We start from the raw sequence: 22,800 nt of genomic DNA on the forward strand, positions 1-22,800 counted from the left end.
GGCACCCGGTTGGTGGGCTTGGGAACCCTGCACACATCGTTTGGGGCCGTAAGCGACACCCCGGCCGGATCTCCTTGCGGATGGAACCTGAGTAGGCGATAAACCTGGACTAGAGACTTGTTCGGTTAGTCAGGTCGTGGCCGACTCCCTCGCCCGGCTTCCGCTTGAAGGTTGCCGAGGTACATGACGTGTACAGGGCGATAAGTGGCGAAAGCGTGTGTGAAGAAGTACACCCCTGCAGGGTTAACATCATCTATTCGAATTGCCGGATTCCTCGGATATGGAAACTTGGACCCCTTGCATAGTTCATAGACAAGTGAAAGTGGATACTCTAAAATACGCAAGATAAGCGTGAGTGCTATGGATGGCGTTCTCGTAGGGAGACGGGAGCGGATCCATAGTGGTGTATTGATATGGTGAATATGTGCACTCGTGTGCGCCACCTCAAAAGAGTTACTTGCAGTCGTAGTTCAGGTTAGCCACCGAGTCAAAGCTGGCTTGCTGCAGTTAAACTCCACCCCCCCCCTTGTTGATAATGATGCATGTGTAGATAGATCTGATGTAAGTCTTGCTGGGTACATTTGTACTCACGTTTGCCTATTTTATGTTTTTGCAGAGAGACTTCAGTCTCACTAGTAGTTCCGCTTGGACTTCGACGTTTAGCTTGATACCTCAACTACGATCTTGTGCCCTCGGCAGGATCTGGTAGATAGTCAGGCTTCTCAGCCTTTTTCATTTATAGATGTCTGTACTCAGACATGATAGCTTCCGCTTGTGCCTTGCCTTGTATGCTCTGATTGTTGGGTCATGAGACCCATGTTTGTAATGTCTCGCTCCTCGGAGCCTATTGAATAAACTACTTGAGTCGTAGAGTCATTTTGTGATGCCATGTTGTATTGCACATATCGAGCATATTGTGTGTATGTTATTGAAATGCTTGGTATGTGTGGGATCTGACTATCTAGTTGTTTATCTTTAGTAGCCTCTCTTACCGGGAAATGTCTCCTAGTGTTACCACTGAGCCATGGTAGCTTGCTACTGCTCTGGAACACTTAGGCTGGCCGGCATGTGTCCTTCTTCGTTCCTGTGTCTGTCCCTTCGGGGAAATGTCACGCTTTGAGTACCGGAGTCCTGTTAGCCCGCTACAGCCCGGTTTACCGGAGTCCTGCTAGCCCAGTGCTACAGCCCGGACCCACTTGCTGATGACCGACACGTTCGAAGCTGGGTCATGAATGCCTGTCCCTGTAAGTCTGTGCCACTTTGGGTTTACGACTAGTCATGTCAGCCCGGGCTCCTTATCATATGGATGCTAGCGACACTATCATATACGTGAGCCGAAAGGCGCAAACGGTCCCGGGCAAAGGTAAGGCGACACCCGGGGGGATACCGTGCGTGAGGCCGCAAAGTGATATGAGGTGTTACCGGCTAGATCGATGTGACATCGAGTCGGGGTCCTGACACGTTCCCTAACAATGGATAATGTCCTATACTACTTACTCTCCCGCTCAATCACGGAGACGAGTTTTCCACGGTTTCCACCCCTCCCTCCATACCGCAGCAACACGAGTTTTTTCCACCCCTTTCAGAAAGCGCTCTTCGCGCCACAAAGCCGCCCCAAGACGCGCGAGCAATGAGCATCGAGCTTAAACATATCGCAAACGTCAAAAATAATATAACGGGATTAATATATATCGCGCACGTGCGATATGTTCGTCACAAGGCGCAAAAAATAATTATAAAAGGAATGCAACACGAGGACTTCCCAGGAGGTCACCCATCCTAGTACTACTCTCGCCCAAGCACGCTTAACTTCGGAGTTCTGATGGGATCTCGTGCTTTAGTGCTGGTATGATCGCATCCGACATGTTTCCCCGTCTTCGTCCCTTATGCTTGCCACTCCCAGGTCCGCTCCAAAGACGATTCTACATTCTCACTACCATTACAACCGTTCCCTAACAATGGATAATGTCCTATACTACTTACTCTCCCGCTCAATCACGGAGACGAGTTTTCCATGGTTTCCACCCCTCCCTCCATACCGCAGCAACACGAGTGTTTTCCACCCCTTTCAGAAAGCGCTCTTCGCGCCACAAAGCCGCCCCAAGACGCGCGAGCAATGAGCATCGAGCTTAAACATATCGCAAACGTCAAAAATAATATAACGGGATTAATATATATCGCGCACGTGCGATATGTTTGTCACAAGGCGCCAAAAATAATTATAAAAGGAATGCAACACGAGGACTTCCCAGGAGGTCACCCATCCTAGTACTACTCTCGCCCAAGCACGCTTAACTTCGGAGTTCTGATGGGATCCGGTGCTTTAGTGCTGGTATGATCGCATCCGACATGTTTCCCCGTCTTCGTCCCTTATGCTTGCCACTCCCAGGTCCGCTCCAAAGACGATTCTACATTCTCACTACCATTACAACCGTTCCCTAACAATGGATAATGTCCTATACTACTTACTCTCCCGCTCAATCACGGAGACGAGTTTTCCACGGTTTCCACCCCTCCCTCCATACCACAGCAACATGAGTTTTTTCCACCCCTTTCAGAAAGCGCTCTTCGCGCCACAAAGCCGCCCCAAGACGCGCGAGCAATGAGCATCGAGCTTAAACATATCGCAAACGTCAAAAATAATATAACGGGATTAATATATATCGCGCACGTGCGATATGTTTGTCACAAGGCGCAAAAAATAATTATAAAAGGAATGCAACACGAGGACTTCCCAGGAGGTCACCCATCCTAGTACTACTCTCGCCCAAGCACGCTTAACTTCGGAGTTCTGATGGGATCCGGTGCTTTAGTGGTGGTATGATCGCATCAGACATGTTTCCCCGTCTTCGTCCCTTATGCTTGCCACTCCCAGGTCCGCTCCAAAGACGATTCTACATTCTCACTACCATTACAACCGTTCCCTAACAATGGATAATGTCCTGTACTACTTACTCTCCCGCTCAATCACGGAGACGAGTTTTCCACGGTTTCCACCCCTCCCTCCATACCGCAGCAACACGAGTTTTTTCCACCCCTATCAGAAAGCGCTCTTCGCGCCACAAAGCCGCCCCAAGACGCGCGAGCAATGAGCATCGAGCTTAAACATATCGCAAACGTCAAAAATAATATAACGGGATTAATATATATCGCGCACGTGCGATATGTTTGTCACAAGGCGCAAAAAATAATTATAAAAGGAATGCAACACGAGGACTTCCCAGGAGGTCACCCATCCTAGTACTACTCTCGCCCAAGCACGCTTAACTTCGGAGTTCTGATGGGATCCGGTGCTTTAGTGGTGGTATGATCGCATCCGACATGTTTCCCCGTCTTCGTCCCTTATGCTTGCCACTCCCAGGTCCGCTCCAAAGACGATTCTACATTCTCACTACCATTACAACCGTTCCCTAACAATGGATAATGTCCTATACTACTTAATCTCCCGCTCAATCACGGAGACGAGTTTTCCACGGTTTCCACCCCTCCCTTCATACCCCAGCAACACGAGTTTTTTCCACCCCTTTCAGAAAGCGCTCTTCGCGCCACAAAGCCGCCCCAAGACGCGCGAGCAATGAGCATCGAGCTTAAACATATCGCAAACGTCAAAAATAATATAACGGGATTAATATATATCGCGCACGTGCGATATGTTTGTCACAAGGCGCAAAAAATAATTATAAAAGGAATGCAACACGAGGACTTCCCAGGAGGTCACCCATCCTAGTACTACTCTCGCCCAAGCACGCTTAACTTCGGAGTTCTGATGGGATCCGGTGCTTTAGTGCTGGTATGATCGCATCCGACATGTTTCCCCGTCTTCGTCCCTTATGCTTGCCACTCCCAGGTCCGCTCCAAAGACGATTCTACATTCTCACTACCATTACAACCGTTCCCTAACAATGGATAATGTCCTATACTACTTACTCTCCCGCTCAATCACGGAGACGAGTTTTCCACGGTTTCCACCCCTCCCTCCATACCGCAGCAACACGAGTTTTTTCCACCCCTTTCAGAAAGCGCTCTTCGCGCCACAAAGCCGCCCCAAGACGCGCGAGCAATGAGCATCGAGCTTAAACATATCGCAAACGTCAAAAATAATATAACGGGATTAATATATATCGCGCACGTGCGATATGTTTGTCACAAGGCGCAAAAAATAATTATAAAAGGAATGCAACACGGGGACTTCCCAGGAGGTCACCCATCCTAGTACTACTCTCGCCCAAGCACGCTTAACTTCGGAGTTCTGATGGGATCCGGTGCTTTACTGTTGGTATGATCGCATCCGACATGTTTCCCCGTCTTCGTCCCTTATGCTTGCCACTCCCAGGTCCGCTCCAAAGACGATTCTACATTCTCACTACCATTACAACCGTTCCCTAACAATGGATAATGTCCTGTACTACTTACTCTCCCGCTCAATCACGGAGACGAGTTTTCCACGGTTTCCACCCCTCCCTCCATACCGCAGCAACACGAGTTTTTTCCACCCCTTTCAGAAAGCGCTCTTCGCGCCACAAAGCCGCCCCAAGACGCGCGAGCAATGAGCATCGAGCTTAAACATATCGCAAACGTCAAAAATAATATAACGGGATTAATATATATCGCGCACGTGCGATATGTTTGTCACAAGGCGCAAAAAATAATTATAAAAGGAATGCAACACGAGGACTTCCCAGGAGGTCACCCATCCTAGTACTACTCTCGCCCAAGCACGCTTAACTTCGGAGCTTAACTTCGGAGTTCTGATGGGATCCGGTGCTTTAGTGCTGGTATGATCGCATCCGACATGTTTCCCCGTCTTCGTCCCTTATGCTTGCCACTCCCAGGTCCGCTCCAAAGACGATTCTACATTCTCACTACCATTACAACCGTTCCCTAACAATGGATAATGTCCTATACTACTTACTCTCCCGCTCAATCACGGAGACGAGTTTTCCACGGTTTCCACCCCTCCCTCCATACCGTAGCAACACGAGTTTTTTCCACCCCTTTCAGAAAGCGCTCTTCGCGCCACAAAGCCGCCCCAAGACGCGCGAGCAATGAGCATCGAGCTTAAACATATCGCAAACGTCAAAAATAATATAACGGGATTGATATATATCGCGCACGTGCGATATGTTTGTCACAAGGCGCAAAAAATAATTATAAAAGGAATGCAACACGAGGACTTCCCAGGAGGTCACCCATCCTAGTACTACTCTCGCCCAAGCACGCTTAACTTCGGAGTTCTGATGGGATCCAGTGCTTTAGTGCTGGTACGATCGCATCCGACATGTTTCCCCGTCTTCGTCCCTTATGCTTGCCACTCCCAGGTCCGCTCCAAAGACGATTCTACATTCTCACTACCATTACAACCGTTCCCTAACAATGGATAACGTCCTATACTACTTACTCTCCCGCTCAATCGCGGAGACGAGTTTTCCACGGTTTCCACCCCTCCCTCCATACCGCAGCAACACGAGTTTTTTCCACCCCTTTCAGAAAGCGCTCTTCGCGCCACAAAGCCGCCCCAAGACGCGCGAGCAATGAGCATCGAGCTTAAACATATCGCAAACGTCAAAAATAATATAACGGGATTAATATATATCGCGCACGTGCGATATGTTTGTCACAAGGCGCAAAAAATAATTATCAAAGGAATGCAACACGAGGACTTCCCAGGAGGTCACCCATCCTAGTACTACTCTCGCCCAAGCACGCTTAACTTCGGAGTTCTGATGGGATCCGGTGCTCTAGTGCTGGTATGATCCCATCCGACATGTTTCCCCGTCTTCGTCCCTTATGCTTGCCACTCCCAGGTCCGCTCCAAAGACGATTCTACATTCTCACTACCATTACAACCGTTCCCTAACAATGGATAATGTCCTATACTACTTACTCTCCCGCTCAATCACGGAGACGAGTTTTCCACGGTTTCCACCCCTCCCTCCATACCGCAGCAACACGAGTTTTTTCCACCCCTTTCAGAAAGCGCTCTTCGCGCCACAAAGCCGCCCCAAGACGCGCGAGCAATGAGCATCGAGCTTAAACATATCGCAAACGTCAAAAATAATATAACGGGATTAATATATATCGCGCACGTGCGATATGTTTGTCACAAGGCGCAAAAAATAATTATAAAAGGAATGCAACACGAGGACTTCCCAGGAGGTCACCCATCCTAGAACTACTCTCGCCCAAGCACGCTTAACTTCGGAGTTCTGATGGGATCCGGTGCTTTAGTGCTGGTATGATCGCATCCGACATGTTTCCCCGTCTTCGTTCCTTATGCTTGCCACTCCCAGGTCCGCTCCAAAGACAATTCTACATTCTCACTACCATTACAACCGTTCCCTAACAATGGATAATGTCCTATACTACTTACTCTCCCGCTCAATCACGGAGACGAGTTTTCCACGGTTTCCACCCCTCCCTCCATACCGCAGTAACACGAGTTTTTTCCACCCCTTTCAGAAAGCGCTCTTCGCGCCACAAAGCCGCCCCAAGACGCGCGAGCAATGAGCATCGAGCTTAAACATATCGCAAACGTCAAAAATAATATAACGGGATTAATATATATCGCGCACGTGCGATATGTTTGTCACAAGGCGCAAAAAATAATTATAAGAGGAATGCAACACGAGGACTTCCCAGCAGGTCACCCATCCTAGTACTACTCTCGCCCAAGCACGCTTAACTTCGGAGTTCTGATGGGATCCGGTGCTTTAGTGCTGGTATGATCGCATTCGACATGTTTCCCCGTCTTCGTCCCTTATGCTTGCCACTCCCAGGTCCGCTCCAAAGACGATTCTACATTCTCACTACCATTACAACCGTTCCCTAACAATGGATAATGTCCTATACTACTTACTCTCCCGCTCAATCACGGAGACGAGTTTTCCACGGTTTCCACCCCTCCCTCCATACCGCAGCAACACGAGTTTTTTCCACCCCTTTCAGAAAGCGCTCTTCGCGCCATAAAGCCGCCCCAAGACGCGCGAGCAATGAGCATCGAGCTTAAACATATCGCAAACGTCAAAAATAGTATAACGGGATTAATATATATCGCGCACGTGCGATATGTTTGTCACAAGGCGCAAAAAATAATTATAAAAGGAATGCAACACGAGGACTTCCCAGGAGGTCACCCATCCTAGTACTACTCTCGCCCAAGCACACTTAACTTCGAAGTTCTGATGGGATCCGGTGCTTTAGTGCTGGTAAGATCGCATCCGACATGTTTCCCCGTCTTCATCCCTTATGCTTGCCACTCCCAGGTCCGCTCCAAAGACGATTCTACATTCTCACTACCATTACAACCGTTCCCTAACAATGGATAATGTCCTATACTACTTACTCTCCCGCTCAATCACGGAGACGAGTTTTCCACGGTTTCCACCCCTCCCTCCATACCGCAGCAACACGAGTTTTTTCCACCCCTTTCAGAAAGCGCTCTTCGCGCCACAAAGCCGCCCCAAGACGCGCGAGCAATGAGCATCGAGCTTAAACATATCGCAAACGTCAAAAATAATATAACGGGATTAATATATATCGCGCACGTGCGATATGTTTGTCACAAGGCGCAAAAAATAATTATCAAAGGAATGCAACACGAGGACTTCCCAGGAGGTCACCCATCCTAGTACTACTCTCGCCCAAGCACGCTTAACTTTGGAGTTCTGATGGGATCCGGTGCTCTAGTGCTGGTATGATCCCATCCGACATGTTTCCCCGTCTTCGTCCCTTATGCTTGCCACTCCCAGGTCCGCTCCAAAGACGATTCTACATTCTCACTACCATTACAACCGTTCCCTAACAATGGATAATGTCCTATACTACTTACTCTCCCGCTCAATCACGGAGACGAGTTTTCCACGGTATCCACCCCTCCCTCCATACCGCAGCAACACGAGTTTTTTCCACCCCTTTCAGAAAGCGCTCTTCGCGCCACAAAGCCGCCCCAAGACACGCGAGCAATGAGCATCGAGCTTAAACATATCGCAAACGTCAAAAATAATATAACGGGATTAATATATATCGCGCACGTGCGATATGTTTGTCACAAGGCGCAAAAAATAATTATAAAAGGAATGCAACACGAGGACTTCCCAGGAGGTCACCCATCCTAGTACTACTCTCGCCCAAGCACGCTTAACTTCGGAGTTCTGATGGGATCCAGTGCTTTAGTGCTGGTATGATCGCATCCGACATGTTTCCCCGTCTTTGTCCCTTATGCTTGCCACTCCCAGGTCCGCTCCAAAGACGATTCTACATTCTCACTACCATTACAACCGTTCCCTAACAATGGATAATGTCCTATACTACTTACTCTCCCGCTCAATCACGGAGACGAGTTTTCCACCCCTCCCTCCATACCGCAGCAACACGAGTTTTTTCCACCCCTTTCAGAAAGCGCTCTTCGTGCCACAAAGCCGCCCCAAGACGCGCGAGCAATGAGCATCGAGCTTAAACATATCGCAAACGTCAAAAATAATATAACGGGATTAATATATATCGCGCACGTGCGATATGTTTGTCACAAGGCGCAAAAAATAATTATAAAAGGAATGCAACACGAGGACTTCCCAGGAGGTCACCCATCCTAGTAATACTCTCGCCCAAGCACGCTTAACTTCGGAGTTCTGATGGGATCCGGTGCTTTAGTGCTGGTATGATCGCATCCGACATGTTTCTCCGTCTTCGTCCCTTATGCTTGCCACTCCCAGGTCCGCTCCAAAGACGATTCTACATTCTCACTACCATTACAACCGTTCCCTAACAATGGATAATGTCCTATACTACTTACTCTCCCGCTCAATCACGGAGACGAGTTTTCCACGGTTTCCACCCCTCCCTCCATACCGCAGCAACACGAGTTTTTTCCACTCCTTTCAGAAAGCGCTCTTCGCGCTACAAAGCCGCCCCAAGACGCGCGAGCAATGAGCATCGAGCTTAAACATATCGCAAACGTCAAAAATAATATAACGAGATTAATATATATCGCGCACGTGCGATATGTTTGTCACAAGGCGCAAAAAATAATTATAAAAGGAATGCAACACGAGGACTTCCCAGGAGGTCACCCATCCTAGTACTACTCTCGCCCAAGCACGCTTAACTTCGAAGTTCTGATGGGATCCGGTGCTTTAGTGCTGGTATGATCGCATCCGACATGTTTCCCCGTCTTCGTCCCTTATGCTTGCCACTCCCAGGTCCGCTCCAATGACGATTCTACATTCTCACTACCATTACAACCGTTCCCTAACAATGGATAATGTCCTATACTACTTACTCTCCCGCTCAATCACGGAGACGAGTTTTCCACGGTTTCCACCCCTCCCTCCATACCGCAGCAACACGAGTTTTTTCCACCCCTTTCAGAAAGCGCTCTTCGCGCCACAAAGCCGCCCCAAGACGCGCGAGCAATGAGCATCGAGCTTAAACATATCACAAACGTCAAAAATAATATAACGGGATTAATATATATCGCGCACGTGCGATATGTTTGTCACAAGGCGCAAAAAATAATTATAAAAGGAATGCAACACGAGGACTTCCCAGGAGGTCACCCATCCTAGTAATACTCTCGCCCAAGCACGCTTAACTTCGGAGTTCTAATGGGATCCGGTGCTTTAGTGCTGGTATGATCGCATCCGACATGTTTCCCCGTCTTCGTCCCTTATGCTTGCCACTCCCAGGTCCGCTCCAAAGACGATTCTACATTCTCACTACCATTACAACCGTTCCCTAACAATGGATAATGTCCTATACTACTTACTCTCCCGCTCAATCACGGAGACGAGTTTTCCACGGTTTCCACCCCTCCCTCCATACCGCAGCAACACGAGTTTTTTCCACTCCTTTCAGAAAGCGCTCTTCGCGCTACAAAGCCGCCCCAAGACGCGCGAGCAATGAGCATCGAGCTTAAACATATCGCAAACGTCAAAAATAATATAACGAGATTAATATATATCGCGCACGTGCGATATGTTTGTCACAAGGCGCAAAAAATAATTATAAAAGGAATGCAACACGAGGACTTCCCAGGAGGTCACCCATCCTAGTACTACTCTCGCCCAAGCACGCTTAACTTCGGAGGTCTGATGGGATCCGGTGCTTTAGTGCTGGTATGATCGCATCCGACATGTTTCCCCGTCTTCGTCCCTTATGCTTGCCACTCCCAGGTCCGCTCCAAAGACGATTCTACATTCTCACTACCATTACAACCGTTCCCTAACAATGGATAATGTCCTATACTACTTACTCTCCCGCTCAATCACGGAGACGAGTTTTCCACGGTTTCCACCCCTCCCTCCATACCGCAGCAACACGAGTTTTTTCCACCCCTTTCAGAAAGCGCTCTTCGCGCCACAAAGCCGCCCCAAGACGCGCGAGCAATGAGCATCGAGCTTAAACATATCGCAAACGTCAAAAATAATATAACGGGATTAATATATATTGCGCACGTGCGATATGTTTTTCACAAGGCGCAAAAAATAATTATAAAAGGAATGCAACACGAGGACTTTGTCAGGACCCCGACTCAATGCCACATAGATCTAGCATGTAACCCTTCATATCACTTTGCGGCCTCACGCACGGTATTCCCACGGGTGTCACCTTACCTTTACCCGGGACCGTTTGCGCCTTTTGGCACACGTATATGACAGTGTCGCTAGCATCCATATGATAAGGAGCCCGGGCTGACATGGCTAGTCGTAAACCCAAAGTGGCACAGACTTACAGGGACAGGCATCCATGACCCAGCATCGAACGTGTCGGTCATCAGCGAGTGAATCCAGGCTGTAGCACTGGGCTAGCAGGACTCCGGTGAACCGGGCTGTAGCGGGCTAACATGACTCCGATATTCATCGCGTGACATTTCCCCGAAGGGACAGACACAGGAACGAAGAAGGACACATGCCGGCCAGCCTAAGTGTTCCGGAGCAGTAGCAAGCTACCATGGCTCGGTGGAAACACTAGGAGACATTTCCCGATAAGAGAGGCTACTAAAGATAAACAACTAGATAGTCAGATCCCACACATACCAAGCATTTCAATAACATACACACAATATGCTCGATATGTGCAAACACAACATGGCATCACAACATGACTCTGCGACTCAAGTAATTTATTCAATAGGCTCCGAGGAGCGAGATATTACAAACAGGGGTCTCATGACCCAACAATCAGAGCATACAAATCAAAGCACAAGCGGAAGCTATCATGTCTGAGTACAGACATCTATAAATGAAAAAGGCTGAGAAGCCTGACTATCTACCAAATCCTGCCGAGGCACAAGATCGTAGCTGAGGTAACAAGCTAAACGTCGAAGTCCACGCGAAACTACTAGCGAGACCGAAGTCTCTCTGCAAAACATAAAATAGGCAAACGTGAGTACAAATGTACCCAGCAAGACTTACATCAGAACTAACTACATATGCATCATTATCAACAAAGGGGATGGTGGGGTTTAACTGCAGCAAGCCAGCTTTGACTCGGTGGCTATCCTGAACTACGACTGCAAGTAACTCTTTTGAGGTGGCGCACACGAGTCCACATATTCACCATATCAATACACCACTATGGATCCGCTCCCGTCTCCCTACGAGAACGCCATCCATAGCACTCACGCTTATCTTGCGTATTTTAGGGTATCCACTTTCACTTGTCTATGAACTATGCAATGGGGTCCAAGTTTCCATATCCGAGGAATCCGGCTATTCGAATAGATGATGTTAACCCTGCAGGGGTGTACTTCTTCATACATGTTTCCACCACTTAGCGTCTGCACACGACATATGCTCGGCAGACTTCAAGCGAAAGCCGACGTGGGTGTAGACCACGACCTACCTAAACACTCAACTCTCTAGTCCAGGTTTATCGCCTATTCGGGTTCCATCCATGAGGAGATCCGGCCAGGGTGTCGCTCACGGCCCCAAACGATGTGTGCAGGGTTCCCAAGTCCACCATCCGGTGCCACTTGGTACACCGGGCCACTGTGCCTAGTCTGTCCCAAGCCCACCTGTACCGGGTGCCACTTGGTAGACTACTAACACTACCTACAAACACCAGAAACTAGTTGCAACTCCTGGACAGAGAACAAGGGTGATTAAGAAGCCGAGAGGGGTCGAGTTACCGGAACCCAATGTGTGGTAGTAACTGTTCATGGATCACAAACACAGAACTCAGTTCCTGAGGACGGCTGCAATGAGACAACCCACCATGTACTCCTACATGGCCTCTCACCGCTACCTTTACCAAATCGTGTTCACACACTTAGCTCACACACAGTAGGACATGTTCACACGCCTCTGATACATCCCCGATGAATCAGACCTGACTCAACTCTAAGCAATAGCAGGCATGACAAACAAACATGAATGAGTAGGCACAACAGGGCTCAAACAACTCCTACTCATGCTAGTGGGTTTCATCTATTTACTGTGGAATGACAGGTCATGCAAAGGATAAAGGGGTTCAGCTACCGCAGCAAGTAACAGTTGAATCGTTGTTGTCCTAATGCAGTAATAGAGAGCAGGAGCGAGAGAGTGGGATTTTATCGGAATGAACAAGGGGGTTTTGCTTGCCTGGCACTTCTGAAGATAACATTGAGTCTTCATCAGTGTCAACGATCACATCATCGGTATCACGTCTATCGAGAGGGGACAAATACCGGCAACACAGAAGGGAACACAATCAATGCAATGCACAATATGATGCATGATCATGACATGGCAAAATGAATGTGTTTTGGGCTAATGCAACTAGCAACAGATTAAATGAAGTTGGTTTGAATACAAGATTCAAATTGAAACTCCATATGTGATTATTCAAATTCCATTTAATTGATTTGTGCTAAACAGCAGCTATAAGTTGTTCTAACATGCATGAAAATGGTACAGATGGATTCCTTGAATTTTTCTGATAATTTTTCATATATAATTTATTTAATTTGGAGTTACGCTTAATTTTCTATGATTTATTGAAGTTTAGAATATATTCTGGAATTATTAAATCATTTAAGATTTATTTAAATTCCAGAAAGGAATTATTGCGTCAGCATGACGTTGGCATGATGTCACAGGTCAACAGGGGCTGGTCCGGTCAAACCTGACGTGTGGGGACCACACGTCAGTGACGCAGTTAACTAACCTAAGTTTAATTAGAGCCTGGCCCACATGTCAGTGTCAGCAGTGGGGGGTAATTAGTTTAACTAATTCGATTAGTGCTAATCCTAATTAGCTAACAGGGCTGGGCCCACCTGTCATTGAGTTAGGGCGTCCAACTGGGGTCAAACTCGCCGGACTTGGTCCACGGCTCGTCGCCGGTGAAGCCCGAGACGGCGGAGGGGGTCGGAATTCCTCCTCCGGCGACCAAATGGCCGGCGGAGGGCAGCTACGTGACGCTGAAGATCCCGCGCGTCGAGTGGTGCGGTCAGTTAGGCCGGGGGCGACCTATATCGACGGCGGCGAGCTCAAAGGCGGCGGCCGGAGTTCGGGCCAGCACGACGTGGTGGCTGCAGCGCGTTAGCCGGAGAGCAGAGGAGCGCGTCGAGACCCTGGGGACCTGGAGAGCACGCGGGAGCTACTGGAGCGAGCGGAAGAGCTCCGGGGCGCGAGGTTCGCCGGCCATGGCGATGGCCGGAGCTCGGTGCTTGCGGGGACGGCAGCTACGGCACGAGAACGAGCAGGGGGTCAGAGGGGAAACAGAGAGGAGCTCACGGGGGTTGCGACGGTGGCCTCGGGGAGCTCGGGGAGGCGTCAGGGAGGGCACACGGTCGTCGGCGATCTCGGCGGCCGAAGCTTGAAGAAGAGGTCGGGGAAGCCGCTGAAGGGCGCGCCCGCTCGTGTGGCTTGGCGGGGACGGTGTAGAGGTCAGCGGCGGAGCTTCTGGAACTGGCGGAGGGGCGAGGGAGGGCTGGTGGCTGCGGCTATGGCGAATGGTGGCGACGGCTGCGCTCGGGGATCACAGGGAAGAGAGGGAAAGAGAGAGCCAGAGGAGGGGGAGCGATTCAGAGGGAGAGGGAAGTGAGAGGGGGGTCGAGGAGGCGCGTGGCGTCTCCGGGGCGTCGAGGAGGAAGCAGGAGGTGGCCAGGGGGAAGCAGGAGGTGGCCGAGGCCTCTCGGGCGCGCGCCACGCCTCGCCTCTGTTCGTCCTCCTGGCAGAGGAGGAAGATGACAAGGGGGAGGAGGTGGGCTGGGCCGGCCAGATAGGCTGGCCAGCTGGGCCAGGTAAGTGGCGCCAGGTAACTTCCTTCTCTCTCTGTTTTATTTTTTTCTTCTGTTTTGTTTTATTTAATTTATTTTGCCACTGTTTTGAATTTAAAATAATTCAAACAATGCCAAAAACTCCTCTGAATATTTTATATTGCTAGATGGACTTTTCCAAAAGCTTATAAAATATTTCAGGGGTATTTGAAATTATATTCTAATTATATGAATATAATTCAAATTCAAATAGCTAATGAATTAAATCCAAAGTCCCAAAAATAATTCCTTAAAAATGTTCAATATTTTGGTTGGGACCAGAACCCTTACCAAAAATTATCAAACATTTAAGAAGAGCATTTTGGAGCAATGAATGAGATTTCTAGGGTTTTTGCCCCTCCTTTATTTAAGTTTTTGAGGCTTCCAAAATTCCTCAGTTCAAGTTTCGAAAATATAGACATGATGCACACATGAAGCTAGCCTAGAGCACTACCAGCAGCTAGGGATGTGACAACTCACCCCCACTAAACAAGAATCTCGTCTCGAGATTCAAGCATAGGGTAAGGTGAAGGGTAACGCAGACTAGTATAATCTTCACGATCCAGGGTGCACTTCATAAGAGCGTTGAATCAATCACCATCATTGTCTCGAAGTCTTGTTCTGAGAACTCCAACTAACATGACAAGAAGAGGGAAGGAAAACTCTAGAAGGATCGATCTCCTCGAAGATCGAACAACTTAGGATCAACTCATGGTTTGAGACATGGAAATATCTCTCAAGCTGAGAGACGAAGCACACCTCTAGAGGAATGGAGTGGAACAGATGACGAAGGTTCACTAGGTAGACAACGATTCCACACCTAAAAAGGTGGTAAACGATTATCAACGTAGCGAGGAGTTGAGTTGCCATGATACCACAACGAGGCACCTTAGGGACGGTGACTCGTAGAAATATCCCCTTAGGTGGCAAAAATAATTACCTTTGATATAGAGATCATTGAAACTCTTTAAACCAGCCTAGGACAATTCTCGAGCGATCGTTTGGAGGGGGTCGGTAGAATGGCATACTCGGACTTAGATGATGTGGATTACCTTGTTGAAGACAACGTAATGGATGAATTTGCTTATCACCAGAAATGGAAGAGACCCATGGTAGAATGACACATTGGCGGTGCAAGCTGGGAACAAAATGCAAATGCTGGGAATGATTCTGGTAACTGGGGAAGAACCCAACAATAGAGAGTTATCCCACTATTGGACTGGTTATAGCATAACCGAGGAAACTGAGAGCGCTATACAGTTAATGCCGACGATCAAACCTAGCACTTGCGCGTGCTCTCAAGAACTTGAGCAATTCCATAAACATCAAGGTTTTACCAACATCCGTGTCAAGGGTCCGGTAACACAACTTACTACCATGATGAATGGTGATGGAGGATGCAGATGCAAAGGAAGATAACACCTTCTCAGATTTCACCCTTGGCGGGGCCAAGGAAATAAAATCTGGATGATCGCCCGAGAGACATTTAGCACTCCGCTTCTAATGTTCTCCTTGATGTGCTAGTGTAACCCATTCATAGATATGGTTTGATATCTAAAGCATCAAGTAAAAAGGTCGGACTTCGGGAACACAAGAATCCATAGGGGCAACTAGGGAGTAAATCCTACGAAGTCCCTATGGGGAGGTGGCCAACTTCCTCAATCAAGATATTATAATAACAGGTCTTCCGGCGGGGTGTGTTGGCCACGACATCCACTTTACCGGTTATCGCGAGACCAATATTATAGTTCTTGGAAAATGTTCCAACCATCACATCTGCCTGAGATTCACATCTGGTTGGTGTCAGAATATCCCAGACTCATCAAGTCTAGAAAGAAAAATGAAAGTTTACAACACAAATCGACGAGACGGCGTGGTGAGATTCTCGGGAGATGAACTACGATAGCAAGCTCCAAAACATGAGCTGGTTCTGCTACAAACATGTGAACACGTTGTTCCAGACAAGCATGACCACAAAGTAGTCTTATAATAAAACACTACCGAGTTCAGGAGGGGGAACCATCAACGAGGGTATCGAAGTCCTTACATAAGTCCGGATTAGCTCTTATGAAGGAACTCCTTCTCCTTGAACAAATCAACCAGTGGCTTGGTGTGCTAGGGATACATATAGATTGAAGGTTGCAAATCTTCAAACCACAGAATTCTTCGCACGTGTGCATGACTGATTTGGAATGATTCCAAAGAAAGCAACATTGACTTTCTCGAATCCACGGCGGCAACTTGCATCAGATGCACATGAATTAAAGGAAGTCACTACCTTCATCCAAACATATGCTTCATGAGCTAGCATGAACAAATGCTTTCAAAAATTTCCAACACTAGCTTAATGTTCAACAAAATCATGGAGGAGATAAGGATGTTGTCAATGGGCTCAACAACAATTCATCCGGGTTTCCTTTTAAAAGGAATTCCATAGTTAAGTGAACACGGTGATAGCATTGGTCAGACCAAAGATGTAATGGTGTATGCTCGAGGGATCAACCACGAATAAGACAATATTACGAGCATCGTTGGTACTGATTTGATTTGACGATAGCCCATACTCAAATCAAAGGATTGATAAGACAATAGGTCCAGCAACTGATCACAGGGACCAATCGATGAAGATATCATCTTCTTCAACACACACTACATAAGAATATCCCTTTGGGACAAACTAAGTCAGGCAAGCTTTTATCTTCCAACCCTCCAAGTTGTTGTCTAGCTTAACCAACTAGCTCAGGGATATCCAACACAGATTCTTGGAGAAGGGTGGTTCACAAGAAACCAACTTGATCACGAGCTCAACACAGCGGTCAGGTGACAACCTGGTAATACTTCCGAGAAGATCTTCGGAAAATCACGAACCACCGATATGTTACTAAGCTCGAGAACAATCTTGCTTTTGAGGGCAAGACGATATGATCAAATGAGTGAGGACTTGACAAGATCCTAACTCATCAATCGAAGGGTGCACCGAAATAAGGACTAGGTAGCACGATCAGTCTTAGAAGGATGATTCAAAAACCAACACGCTAAGAATGAAATTATTGTCCTTTAACTACCAAACAACGGAGTTGCTAGCAGTATTGATTTCACACATCACGATTCACTTGTCGACATTCCAGTTACAATAACACAGGAACCGAGGAATGAACAATGATGGCAAGAAGTATCACTGTACCAAGAGTTCATAGGATGGTGTGCAATTCCCATGACATTCTTGATATAAAATATGTAATACTCCAAGGTAGAACAGAGCAAAAGCTGGATTAGCAATTTGTTCTGCGGAGCACAACTTCTTCGACCCAATCCTGGATATGGAAGAGGTACTGGAGTTTGTTTCTCCTAGTCATTCCGCGATAGAATGGCTTGACGGACCACAAGAGTAATAGGCATCGATAAACGAATGCATGCATACTCTTGACTATCAATTGATAGACGAAGGTCAGTAGACAACTAAAGAGGGACAACTCAAAGGAACATATAACTTTCTGAGTTGTGGATGCATAGACTAGTATGTCGAACCAAGTTCAACATAATTCTTCCGGATAACCCATGCAGAAAGGTAGAACTGGCAGAGTCACGATTTATGAATGGAGAATTCCTCAAGAATAATCCTGTTGTGATATTTCAGTTCAACGAGGAACTTTTGCCATAAGTAGTTCATGGTATTTGGAAGAAGAAGATACCACGGACTTCAAGGACTATCGCAAAGGTTACTAATATCCTAAAGGCACTAGCAATTACTATCAACATGAAGTAGGTAGAGTGAATCTCGGGTCGAAAACCCAGAAATGAAATGCCTACTAACTAAGTGGCATCACGGGATGCTTACGAGAATGATGGCCAGAATCTTCACACTGGGAACACAAAACATTGCTGGATTACTAGGTGACTCCCTAAAACACCTAGGGTCATAATAGTAGCTCCAACATATATGTCAAGGCAATAAAGTACCTCAACTCACTGATTTGTGTGATTAATCTGACCAAAGGCACATCGGAAACAGGAGGAAGGGATTTGCAATTGCATCCGACTATTTAGAAACCTGGAATGACTTGGACAGCATAACGGCTGTAAATGCTCAGAAAAGATTTGAGACATTCACAAAAATGGTGGCATAACCACTCAAAAACACAATATCAAGGTTTCGAGATCACAATTAACATACGGAAGTAGTAGGAACTGAACTGAGACTTAAATCCAACAATCTTATAAGTCCACTGATTAGTAACACGTGATCCTAATAGAAAGAAGAGATAGCCTAGTTCTTAATCCCCGTAGAAGAGAAGATGATGACTCAGATCAGAAGGCCATGAGGTATGAGGAGTAAAAAGAGCCTTACGTTCCATCCCACAATCAATTCCCCTACATATAACTAAAGAATTTCTAGACTCAACTTCGACCAGTTTGGCTTGGTAATCCTACAGGCAGTCAAGCTCTGATACCAACGCTGTCAGGACCCCGACTCAATGCCACATAGATCTAGCATGTAACCCTTCATATCAGTTTGCGGCCTCACGCACGGTATTCCCACGGGTGTCGCCTTACCTTTACCCGGGACCGTTTGCGCCTTTTGGCACACGTATATGACAGTGTCGCTAGCATCCATATGATAAGGAGCCCGGGCTGACATGGCTAGTCGTAAACCCAAAGTGGCACAGACTTACAGGGACAGGCATCCATGACCCAGCATCGAACGTGTCGGTCATCAGCGAGTGAATCCAGGCTGTAGCACTGGGCTAGCAGGACTCCGGTGAACCGGGCTGTAGCGGGCTAACATGACTCCGGTATTCATCGCGTGACATTTCCCCGAAGGGACAGACACAGGAACGAAGAAGGACACATGCCGGCCAGCCTAAGTGTTCCGGAGCAGTAGCAAGCTACCATGGCTCGGTGGAAACACTAGGAGACATTTCCCGATAAGAGAGGCTACTAAAGATAAACAACTAGATAGTCAGATCCCACACATACCAAGCATTTCAATAACATACACACAATATGCTCGATATGTGCAAACACAACATGGCATCACAACATGACTCTACGACTCAAGTAATTTATTCAATAGGCTCCGAGGAGCGAGATATTACAAACAGGGGTCTCATGACCCAACAATCAGAGCATACAAATCAAAGCACAAGCGGAAGCTATCATGTCTGAGTACAGACATCTATAAATGAAAAAGGCTGAGAAGCCTGACTATCTACCAAATCCTGCCGAGGCACAAGATCGTAGCTGAGGTAACAAGCTAAACGTCGAAGTCCACGCGAAACTACTAGCGAGACCGAAGTCTCTCTGCAAAACATAAAATAGGCAAACGTGAGTACAAATGTACCCAGCAAGACTTACATCAGAACTAACTACATATGCATCATTATCAACAAAGGGGATGGTGGGGTTTAACTGCAGCAAGCCAGCTTTGACTCGGTGGCTATCCTGAACTACGACTGCAAGTAACTCTTTTGAGGTGGCGCACACGAGTCCACATATTCACCATATCAATACACCACTATGGATCCGCTCCCGTCTCCCTACGAGAACGCCATCCATAGCACTCACGCTTATCTTGCGTATTTTAGGGTATCCACTTTCACTTGTCTATGAACTATGCAATGGGGTCCAAGTTTCCATATCCGAGGAATCCGGCTATTCGAATAGATGATGTTAAACCTGCAGGGGTGTACTTCTTCATACATGTTTCCACCACTTAGCGTCTGCACACGACATGTGCTCGGCAGACTTCAAGCGAAAGCCGACGTGGGTGTAGACCACGACCTACCTAAACACTCAACTCTCTAGTCCAGGTTTATCGCCTATTCGGGTTCCATCCATGAGGAGATCCGGCCGGGGTGTCGCTCACGGCCCCAAACGATGTGTGCAGGGTTCCCAAGTCCACCATCCGGGTGCCACTTGGTACACCGGGCCACTGTGCCTAGTCTGTCCCAAGCCCACCTGTACCGGGTGCCACTTGGTAGACTACTAACACTACCTACAAACACCAGAAACTAGTTGCAACTCCTGGACAGAGAACAAGGGTGATTAAGAAGCCGAGAGGGGTCGAGTTACCGGAACCCAATGTGTGGTAGTAACTGTTCATGGATCACAAACACAGAACTCAGTTCCTGAGGACGGCTGCAATGAGACAACCCACCATGTACTCCTACATGGCCTCTCACCGCTACCTTTACCAAATCGTGTTCACACACTTAGCTCACACACAGTAGGACATGTTCACACGCCTCTGATACATCCCCGATGAATCAGACCTGACTCAACTCTAAGCAATAGCAGGCATGACAAACAAACATGAATGAGTAGGCACAACAGGGCTCAAACAACTCCTACTCATGCTAGTGGGTTTCATCTATTTACTGTGGAATGACAGGTCATGCAAAGGATAAAGGGGTTCAGCTACCGCAGCAAGTAACAGTTGAATCGTTGTTGTCCTAATGTAGTAATAGAGAGCAGGAGCGAGAGAGTGGGATTTTATCGGAATGAACAAGGGGGTTTTGTGTCACATCCCTAGTTCTGGCCTGTCCTATGCTTGCTTCCATGTGTGCATCATGTTTAAATTCAAATGAAATTTGATTGAGGAATTTTCAAAAGCCTCAGGAAACCTCTAAAAATAACCAACAATTAAATCTTCTCAAATGTGTCCAAGAAAATGTTCCTGATATTCCATGGAAATATTGGTAAGAGGTAAAAGTCAAACCAATATTTTTGGAGTCACGGAGATAATTATTTTGGCCATTTGAATTAATCCAATAACTATTTGCTTTGGATTTATATTTTAACATATATTAAATATGACTCCAATAATTCTGGAAGTTTGTGAGTGGCTTTGTATATATTTTAGCAAGCCACATAAAAATCTACAGAATTTATTTAAATGATTTAGTTGTTAAACTAAATCAAAACAAACAGAACAATTAATAAAAACAGTATTAAAAAAGACAGGGAGAGAAGGGGATTACCTGACGCCACTTACCTGGCCCAGCTGGCCAGCCCATCTGGCCGGCCCAGCCCACTGGCCTGGTGCCAGTCGTCCTCTACCTCTGCCAGTAGGCAGAGGAGGGAGACAGCGCACGCGCGCGCCGTGGCGCCACGCCACCTCCCTGCCTGCATGCGTCCCTCGCCACCGCGGCACCTCGGGCCTTCTCTTCGGCGACGCCTCGAACCCCTGGACCCCCCTCACTCATCCCCTTCTCCTGCTCTCCCTCTCGCTCCGCACCTCGGGCCCGAACGGAGCCGCCGCCACCGACACCGATTGCCGCAGCCACCGTGCACCCCTAGCCTCGCCGATGCACCCAGGAGCTCCGCCTCGACCCCCTCTTCCTCCCCACCGATCCACAGCCCTCCGGAAGCCCTGCATCGCCGCCATCGCCGTCGTCTTCTACCTCGGACCCGCCGGCCATCTTCGTCAAATTCGCCGGCTCCGGACCGTCCCCGACCTCGCCGAGCATCTCTTCGTGACCGTGGTGAGCCCCCGGTCCTCTTCCCCCTAATCCCGCCTTCGTTTGCTTGCCGTAGCCGCCGCCCCCCTTGCTCACCGTAGCCGTCGCCGCGCGGGCTCGTTGCCGGCGAAGCCCCGGTGACCAAATGGCCCCGCGCGTGCGTCCGTTGCACTCGCAACGACCCGTGGAGTAACGCTAGCGTGGCAGCTAGCTCGTTTGCAAGCCGCAGCGCTAACCCCGCACCCACCCGAGCTCCGGCCGCCACCTCGTTCGCCGCCGGCACCGATTCCGGCCGCCCCGAGCGCAACTGACTCCACCAAGAGCTTCGGCTCGTCCCCAGCTCCTCCTAGATGCCCTCCGCGGCCCATTTGGTCGCCGGAGTGGCCAAAACCACTCTCGCCGCCGCGTCGGGCTCGCCGGCGGCTAAACGCCGGCAGCCGACTTTGACTTTGACCACGGGTGGGCCCCGGTTGACTCTCCTGAGTCAATGACAGGTGGGGCCCAGCCCTGTTAACTATTAGGGTTAGTTTAATTAATTTTAGTTAAGCTAATCACACTGACATGTGGGTCCCAGTGTCAGGTTTGACCTGGACCCGGTCTGTTGACCTGCTGAGGTCAGCATGACGCAATGATGACGCAGATAATCATTTTCTAAAATAATTCAGAAAATCCAGAAAATTGTATAAACTTCTAAAATTCATAGAAAATTAACCGTAACTCCAAATTAAATAATTTATATATGAAAAATTATCAGAAAAATTCAAGGAATCCACCTGTACCATTTTCATGCATGTTAGAACAACTTATAGCTTCTGTTTAGCACAAATCAATTAAATGGCATTTGAATAATCACATATGGAGTTTAAATTTGAATCTTGTATTCAAACCAACTTCATTTAATCTGTTGCTAGTTGCATTAGCTCAAAACACATTCATTTTGCCATGTCATGATCATGCATCATATTGTGCATTGCATTGATTGTGTTCCTTTCTGTGTTGCCGGTATTTGTCCCCTCTCGATAGACGTGATACCGATGATGTGATCGTTGACACTGATGAAGACTCAATGCTATCTTCAGAAGTGCCAGGCAAGCAAAACCCCCT

The 22,800-nt window shown here is 47.9% G+C and overlaps 17 non-coding genes and 1 pseudogene across 17 annotated transcripts; all 18 read right to left on the reverse strand.

Annotated features, from left to right (window-relative positions):
* Positions 1 to 1,741: 1,741 nt before the first annotated feature.
* On the reverse strand, positions 1,742 to 1,860 carry LOC119347163. Its single transcript, XR_005168167.1, has one exon. It is a non-coding gene; the product is annotated as a 5S ribosomal RNA (ribosomal RNA).
* Positions 1,861 to 2,227: 367 nt separating this feature from the next.
* On the reverse strand, positions 2,228 to 2,346 carry LOC119347150. Its single transcript, XR_005168155.1, has one exon. It is a non-coding gene; the product is annotated as a 5S ribosomal RNA (ribosomal RNA).
* A 367-nt stretch (positions 2,347 to 2,713) lies between these two features.
* On the reverse strand, positions 2,714 to 2,832 carry LOC119347165. Its single transcript, XR_005168169.1, has one exon. It is a non-coding gene; the product is annotated as a 5S ribosomal RNA (ribosomal RNA).
* Positions 2,833 to 3,199: 367 nt separating this feature from the next.
* Positions 3,200 to 3,318, reverse strand: LOC119347161. The gene has a single exon (XR_005168165.1). It is a non-coding gene; the product is annotated as a 5S ribosomal RNA (ribosomal RNA).
* A 367-nt stretch (positions 3,319 to 3,685) lies between these two features.
* On the reverse strand, positions 3,686 to 3,804 carry LOC119347162. The gene has a single exon (XR_005168166.1). It is a non-coding gene; the product is annotated as a 5S ribosomal RNA (ribosomal RNA).
* A 367-nt stretch (positions 3,805 to 4,171) lies between these two features.
* LOC119347168 lies at positions 4,172 to 4,290 on the reverse strand. The gene has a single exon (XR_005168171.1). It is a non-coding gene; the product is annotated as a 5S ribosomal RNA (ribosomal RNA).
* A 367-nt stretch (positions 4,291 to 4,657) lies between these two features.
* On the reverse strand, positions 4,658 to 4,789 carry LOC119347167 (annotated as a pseudogene).
* Positions 4,790 to 5,156: 367 nt separating this feature from the next.
* LOC119347158 lies at positions 5,157 to 5,275 on the reverse strand. Its single transcript, XR_005168162.1, has one exon. It is a non-coding gene; the product is annotated as a 5S ribosomal RNA (ribosomal RNA).
* A 367-nt stretch (positions 5,276 to 5,642) lies between these two features.
* On the reverse strand, positions 5,643 to 5,761 carry LOC119347160. The gene has a single exon (XR_005168164.1). It is a non-coding gene; the product is annotated as a 5S ribosomal RNA (ribosomal RNA).
* A 367-nt stretch (positions 5,762 to 6,128) lies between these two features.
* LOC119347155 lies at positions 6,129 to 6,247 on the reverse strand. Its single transcript, XR_005168159.1, has one exon. It is a non-coding gene; the product is annotated as a 5S ribosomal RNA (ribosomal RNA).
* Positions 6,248 to 6,614: 367 nt separating this feature from the next.
* LOC119347172 lies at positions 6,615 to 6,733 on the reverse strand. Its single transcript, XR_005168175.1, has one exon. It is a non-coding gene; the product is annotated as a 5S ribosomal RNA (ribosomal RNA).
* A 367-nt stretch (positions 6,734 to 7,100) lies between these two features.
* Positions 7,101 to 7,219, reverse strand: LOC119347164. The gene has a single exon (XR_005168168.1). It is a non-coding gene; the product is annotated as a 5S ribosomal RNA (ribosomal RNA).
* A 367-nt stretch (positions 7,220 to 7,586) lies between these two features.
* LOC119347166 lies at positions 7,587 to 7,705 on the reverse strand. Its single transcript, XR_005168170.1, has one exon. It is a non-coding gene; the product is annotated as a 5S ribosomal RNA (ribosomal RNA).
* A 367-nt stretch (positions 7,706 to 8,072) lies between these two features.
* Positions 8,073 to 8,191, reverse strand: LOC119347152. The gene has a single exon (XR_005168156.1). It is a non-coding gene; the product is annotated as a 5S ribosomal RNA (ribosomal RNA).
* A 358-nt stretch (positions 8,192 to 8,549) lies between these two features.
* On the reverse strand, positions 8,550 to 8,668 carry LOC119347156. The gene has a single exon (XR_005168160.1). It is a non-coding gene; the product is annotated as a 5S ribosomal RNA (ribosomal RNA).
* Positions 8,669 to 9,035: 367 nt separating this feature from the next.
* Positions 9,036 to 9,154, reverse strand: LOC119347154. The gene has a single exon (XR_005168158.1). It is a non-coding gene; the product is annotated as a 5S ribosomal RNA (ribosomal RNA).
* A 367-nt stretch (positions 9,155 to 9,521) lies between these two features.
* LOC119347159 lies at positions 9,522 to 9,640 on the reverse strand. Its single transcript, XR_005168163.1, has one exon. It is a non-coding gene; the product is annotated as a 5S ribosomal RNA (ribosomal RNA).
* A 367-nt stretch (positions 9,641 to 10,007) lies between these two features.
* On the reverse strand, positions 10,008 to 10,126 carry LOC119347153. Its single transcript, XR_005168157.1, has one exon. It is a non-coding gene; the product is annotated as a 5S ribosomal RNA (ribosomal RNA).
* Positions 10,127 to 22,800: the final 12,674 nt, after the last annotated feature.

This window comes from Triticum dicoccoides, unplaced genomic scaffold, assembly GCF_002162155.2.
Source record: "Triticum dicoccoides isolate Atlit2015 ecotype Zavitan unplaced genomic scaffold, WEW_v2.0 scaffold59867, whole genome shotgun sequence".
Taxonomy (NCBI): domain Eukaryota; kingdom Viridiplantae; phylum Streptophyta; class Magnoliopsida; order Poales; family Poaceae; genus Triticum; species Triticum dicoccoides.